The following is a 7,300-nucleotide window of genomic DNA, read 5'->3' on the forward strand; positions in this document are numbered from 1 at the left end:
ATATTTACAGGCATAACCTTCATAATTGTTGCATCTTTTCCCAAATCTCTTTCTTCCATCATCTTCTCCCAAACTCTGCTCTACCATAACCGTTGTCGCAGTCGTCGCCCCTCCTCCATACCGCCGTCAACATCGTCGTAGTCCAGATAGGTCGCGCGCAAGTAGCCGAAGTGTTGGTCGCGCCATAGCTACATAACCAGCTCGCGCCATCACTACATAACTAGATTCTAGATCTGCCGCCACAAGTCATCGAGCACTATCGACCCTCATCCATTACCGTCGTCACCATCAGTTGTTGCCTCCAACCTTCTCCTCCATCGCCAGTGGCGTCCCCAACCTGTAAGCCAGAGTATATATAATATATATATATATATTACACCTGTAAATATATATATGTTGTATATATATTAATAGTAATATTTTTAAGAAAAAAATAAAAGATGTATATATAATATATATATATTATATTAATATATATTTTAATAAGTATGTATAATTTATCTAATATTTAGAAATTAATTTATAATTTTTTTATAAAAAATAATTTTTTTATAAATTTTATTTGTATTATTTAACATAATGTCTATTTTAGTCTTTTTGTCAGTTTTGACAACTCATCAGCTTTTATAAACCAAATACATAATTATTAATTGACAACTTAAAAGCACATTTATCTAAACACGTTATTAACTTAAACACTATACAATTTTTATGCTAACCGCTAATTAACTTAAAAGCTACAATTAAAAACGATAAGCCAAACAGCTTCTAAGTAATGAAGCTAGAATGATAAGAATAAGGAAATTCACCAATGTATTATCCAAAGTGCTAACAAGAATGAGAGAGAATGTTCCCCCACAGGCGTAGCACAGTTGATTATCAGGTAACAGATTATACCCAAGAATGCAGATTCGAATCATGGCAGCCGCAGTGCGGGAGTTTCAGCTTCTTGTGGGGGTGGCTCCTTGTGGGCACCATGCACTGTGTCTCCTACTTGGTGCGCTATTGTCTACTGTGATTAATTCCTCCTACATGCGTGGAGCCCTTAAGGTGAGGGATTTTACTTTTTGCACCCAAGAATGAGAGAAAGTGTAGGTGAAGGACGGGTGTGGTGATAACAGCAGATAACAGATGCGGCGAGGGAGACAATTAAGAGTAATGGATAGTGACAAGAGAGAGTAGGTAAGGGGCAGGTGGAGGAGGTGTCGACGGCAACGATAAAAGGATGAGGAATCGGGGAAGAGATGTTGGTGGCAATAGTGGAGAGAGGGAATGAGGAAGAAAGCCTTAGAGGGTATTCAAATTCAAATTATTGGTTTAATTTTAGGTTGAATTTATCGTGATATTTTGATATTAAAATATCGTGATAAATTAAGTTGTCGCCCACGTAGCATTAAGTAATCATATAATATAACCCCTTGCTCCGCTTTCTGAATGTTTTCCGAAAAAGAGAGTGCCCCGTTTTCTGAATGTTTTGAGAGAGATAGAGAGGAGAAAATTGCGAGGGCGCAGAGCATGAGAATCGCCAAATCTCTCGTCCTCATCTTCCCTTGCCCATTTCGTCTTCGTCTTCGTCTTCGCAAACTCAGAGAGAGAGAGAGTGACTGTATTGCTCTGTTACTACTACTGCTGGAGAGCAGAAGCTTGTAGATAGAAGAAGCAAATGGCGCCCAGAAGGAGATCACGGAAGGTTTTGTTCCCATTTCCTTCTCATTTCCGCACTTTATCCCCCCTTGTTTCTTCTACTTTCTCACGTGATTTTGATTTTCGGTTCTGTTTTTGGTATCGGGTGTGGCAGCCGGGGCGCACTAGAATGGACGCCGCGGTTGATGCGATGCTGCCTTTTGGCTTCTCAGATAATCTGGTTCAGAGAGAGGTCAAAGAACCTCTCAAGGTCATTTTCCTTTTTTCTCTTATTCCATAATTTTATAGAAACCAAACGGGCAAATGTGATCCAATGTGAATTTATATGTTTATTAAGATTTTATTGTGTGACGAGGAAGAGGGTTTTGTTGCAGGAGTCAGGAATCTTGAAGCTGATGCATACAAGATTCTCATTGATGTAATTCTTGATGAACAAGAGGGTGAAGCTGAACCAGATAAATGCAGCCAAGGGGAAAATATTTGCCTGGTATTGTTCTTGATAATATTCCTGTTTGCTAGTTTTTATTTTTTATTTTTTAATTGATGCAACTATCTTTCATTTTAGAGACTTTCTTTGCCGCCAAGCTGAAAATTAGACATTTGTGTCACATTTCAAGGTAGTACTTGTACTTTTTCTTTTCTGTTTTTTTATTTTTTATTTCTGTTAGGGCTATTTGTTCCTTTTTTCTTTTTTTGATGACCCAAGTGTTTGGTTTCGTCCACTTAGTTCTGGAGAATACTGATCTTTCTCCCTTGATTCAGCTTTCGGGTAAATCGGATATGGTCGCAAACTTATATACTCCTATGTGAACAAGCGGTCCGTCCCTACTAAATGGGGCATTTTTGCTTTCACCAAGAGTTGATTCCTCGCCACTTGCAAGGAAATTTGAGAGCTTTATCACTTGTGTCATGCTCGGCGGCTTATCTTTTTCCTTTTTGTTCTATAGCTAAGGTAACTACAATGCTTTGTCTTGTAGCTAAGGAGGTTGCAGCTGTGATCTTATATATTGAAGCCACAACCTATGTTGGAGGAGGAATGGAATTAATAAATAGTTTGTATCTTATATATTGAAGCCACAATCTACGTTGGAGGAGGAATGGAATTAATAAATAGTTTGTAATTCCCTCTTATCTTCTTCTTCTCTCTCTAATTTCCATTCTCTTGAATACTCTTATTTTCTTGTTGCAGTTCTCTCTTTTAATATTTCTCTCTCTCTCTCTTGGTTATCTTCTGTCCCTTATCTCATCTGCTGTTTCTCTCCTCCCATTTGATCTCTTCCCCAAATAATTCTCTAAATCTTCCAAATCTCCTTTCACACCCTTGCTCAACCCTAAGGGCGTGACACTTTGTCTGGAGAACAAAGTCATAAGCTGAAAGTAGGATACTAAAATGCGATTAGACTTAAAAAAAATTGACAATAGAAAGTTCTGTATATTTTACTATTTTTTGATAAATGAAATTTAAATTCCAGTTGGGGTACTAGTGTATTATAATGAAGACAAAAATGATGACAGTACCAAGCTTTAATCCCATTAATGGGATCAATTACCAGTGTTCTAAAACTCGGGCTGGGCGGCCGCCTAGCGCCTGGGCGGCCGCCAGCCGCGGCGCTTTTGGGGGAGGCGGCCCATTTAGGCGGCCCCCCGACTAGGCGGTTCCAGGTGTGCCTAGGCGGCCGAGGCGGCCGCCTAGCCGCCAGTCGCAGCCCTAGGCGGCCTCCGCCCCCCACACTTTTCTTCAGCTAAGCGCGTAGATCGTTTTTAGGGTTTACATTTCATTTCAGATTTCCCCCCCTCCTCTCTCTCTCGCCTCTCGTTGTCTCATCTTGGTGCGTCGCCGGTTGCTCCCCTCCTCGCCGTCGCCGGACCCGCCGCTGCTGCTTGCTGGAACGACGACCTGTCTGGCCGCCTCTCTCACCGCACCACCTCTCTCACCGAGCAACCTCTTTGGTCGCCTCTCTCACCGGCCACCGCACCGCCTCTCTCACCGGCCGCCGACCGCGTCCCTCGCCGCCGACCGCCTCCTCTGTGTTCTGCCACTGCCGAGCCCCTTTCTCTCTCAATCCGCCGCCTTCAAGCTAACAGTCTAACAGTATGTACTATGTATTATTGTATTTAAAACTATTTATTAACCATCATCTATGATTTTCAGATTTATTAACCATGTCTTTCACTAGCAATGTTTAGATTTTATCTTCCACATGATTTTGATTTTCAGTTTCAGATTTGTGTTAGGCTATTAGCAATGTTAAGTTCCTGTGTTAGGTTGTTAGCAATGATTTTCAGATTTGTGTTAAGCTGTTAGCAATGATTTTCAGATTAGATAACTAGATATTACTTAGATTCTTCATATATGTTTTAATGTTTATGTTGTATTATTGTTATTTTTGTCATCTTAACCTCAGTACTAATCTACAACAGTTTGTTTTTAAAGTTTTTTAATGTTTAAATTCATTATTTCACTTATTATTCCAACTTTGGTTTACTTGATATCAAATTGCATCAAAAAATTTAAAAAAAAAACACTATTTTCCAAGTCGCCGCCTAGGCCCCGCCTAGGCGCCCTAGGCGCTAGGCCCCAGTCGGGCGCCCGACTAGCGCCTAGCGCCTTTTAGAACACTGTCAATTACATATATTTAGGGTGTAGGGTTTAGTTTCAGTTCATATATGAATTGGTCTTTTCTTTGAATTAAATTGACATTTTCAGACCTAAAAACTCGATCATTTTCAGTTCAATAACTGCCTATTGAACTGATCCTTTTTGGTTGATTGTGTAAGTTCAATAGCATCTATTCAGCTCAATAACTGACCCTGTTCAACACCTTTAAATGGCATACAAGGTTGGGTAGTTAACTATCTGGTCTTTCCAATGTTACTTGATTTGAATGTGCATTTATGCACAGTTGTACATGGATTCCAGTTATACAAGATGTATTTAGGGCCTGAACTTTAGTGCACAAAATTTGTTTTATGAACTAATTGGGGGTTCCATTCAATATTTACAATAAATTCAAAAGAATCAAGATTCAAGAAAGCATTCTTATCCATTCTACGAATGGCTCCCCTGTTTTTCTTCTTGCGAGAACAGGTAGATACATATTATTACTGCTGCTATTGCTTCACTTCTTATCCTGACAAAATTAGTGATTATAGTTGCAATTACATACTGAATCATATGAATAAACCCTTGAAACTTACCTTTGGATTTCATCTGACAATCAACAATGCCTTCTCAAAACGAGTGTGGGCATGAGGTAATGTTCATGCTTTGGCATTACACTAAGGATTCTGGACAGCATAGCATAACAATTTTGGAACTTTGAAAGATTTTCCTTGCTTGGCTTATCCCTGCCTTATTTTCTGTTATTTGTCTTAGTCCATCTTCCCGAATGTAGACATTGTTTTTCTTGTTCAGCTGCTTGTCTTTGGATGTGTTCTGAGATACATTGGTTAGACTTCAATAACCATGCTAATATGCTATAAAATCATCATTGGCTATTAGAAAGAATTAAAATTTTACTTTTGCTATATCCACAATAGAGTTCATGGTGATTCCAAATAACATCCATCTTTTCATCCATGAACCAGATTGTGATATTATTTGACAAGTTTGTGTGTGTGACATTAAAAGGTATCACAGCATGACAAGGTTATCAGTGTAGCATTAACTTCTTCTTAAGTTTTAACTGATGTGTGTTGGGCATGCAGGCAGGATGAATCAGTTGCAACTATATTTTCATTCCTTTGACTTGATTTATGGCATCGGCCAAAACAATGTTTAGGATATTGGTGATTGTTCCAAACTTGAACAGGTTTTTCTTTTTTCTGTTAAAAGCTAGGAATCTTGGATGTTTAGAAGAGTGTTATGATTATGGATCGTGAAAGTATAACAGGGAAAATATTCTTTCTTTGCGTGTCCTTTAACTAGGGTCTTTTGTCTTCTTCAGCTTTCTGGTGCAATTCCTCATTGAGGAGATTTCCTTCGTTCTGCCATCTTCTTACCCTTTGATTTCTTTGTTTCCAATTCTTTTATGAGAATGTTTATTATTATTATTTGTAACAAAAAGGATGCCAAATGAAGCATCACCACCATTTACATGAAAACACAAAAGCCTAGGTATCAAAGTATGCAGTCTCACCCAAAAATTCCACAAATATAACAATAACAACATATATAACCTTTATCTCACTATCTGGGATCGGTTACATGAATTCTAGACTTTCATGTATTTATGTTTTTTGTCATATTTTTATTTAGACCCATACACTTTATATCAAACTTTAATGTATTTCTCAAAGTCTTTTTGGATAAAAAATTCTATAAATATGAAAAAAGAAAAAGCTAATTTTCTCTCCTCATAAAAGATACAGAAACGAGAATGAACCTGTTCAGGCTATGAACCGTTTCCCTACACCTTGAAATGATCTGGATTTTCTCTATGCATCATTAGGATGTGTTATTAATGCTACAGATGTATTGTCTGACTGGATTAGTTTATTACATCAACTAGATTTGGTTTAAAATATTAGAACTCCTTCTCTTTTGAGTCTTTGTTGAGCCATAAGATAGAATGAGCCAGCTCTACATGTATAAGATCTTGGTCTTCCCTCAAATATTGAGTCTTTATATATATATATAACATGTATATATATATATCAGCAGTATTTTCAAAAGCGTTAAGTGCACTTAAGCGAAGAAGACCTACGAAAATTAAGCGTAAAGCGAAGTGCATGCTTAAGCGAGGTGAAGCACACATAATTGAAATAAAGAGTATTAACTTCTAGAAGCATCACAAATATAAACCATTAAAAAGATACATTAAAAAGCAACTAAATAAGGTGGGCTACAAATTTAACAAAAGATAGGTGTTGTGTCATAGGCAAAAATTCATTAAAAAGCCTAAAATATCGGGTTAAAAGGCATAAGGGAGGGGGTTTCGCACAAATTAAATAATTCCGACATTCAAAAATCCCTCCAAATATTCTAAGAAAAAGATAAGCAATTATTCATAACGAATTCTAATTTTAAAAGGGTTTCGGAATATTGGGATAAATATCATCCAAAAGAATCCTAATCCTAATAGGTTCCAAAATATTAGAATCCTAATCCTAACGAGTTTAGGAAATGTCAAAATAAATGTTATCTATAAGAATCATAATTCTAGACTATTTAAGATTATGCCATATCTCTTTATAAATAAGTAGGCACTCATTACTAAAAATGTATGTCTCTAATACTGGTTTCAATACAGTCTTCATCATCTTCAATGTCTGATTTAAGCATCAAAGTGTTTTCACAGGGACTTCCCTGTGCCCTCTAATTGTTTTATTCCTTGTAGATTTTGGTTGCTTGACGATAACGTTTCCAATTAAATAAATTTATTGTTGTATCTTGATAACAACAATTGACGTCATCTGTGGAAAATATCTAAAAAGCCTAAGAATACTACAATGGCTCTCACACAAACTCAAGCTGTAGGAAGTCTAATAAAATCAATTGGGAGAAGACATTACACGTATGTGATAATCTCATTAATGGTATGCTCATTCGTTTAATATTTTTGCACTTGCTGTCATTTCAATTTTCAATTATTTCTTTATACAAAAAAAATTGAAAAAGAAATTAGACATTATATATAGTAAAGCTTGTGGACGA

Source organism: Diospyros lotus, chromosome 12 (genome assembly GCF_014633365.1).
Source record: "Diospyros lotus cultivar Yz01 chromosome 12, ASM1463336v1, whole genome shotgun sequence".
NCBI lineage: Eukaryota > Viridiplantae > Streptophyta > Magnoliopsida > Ericales > Ebenaceae > Diospyros > Diospyros lotus.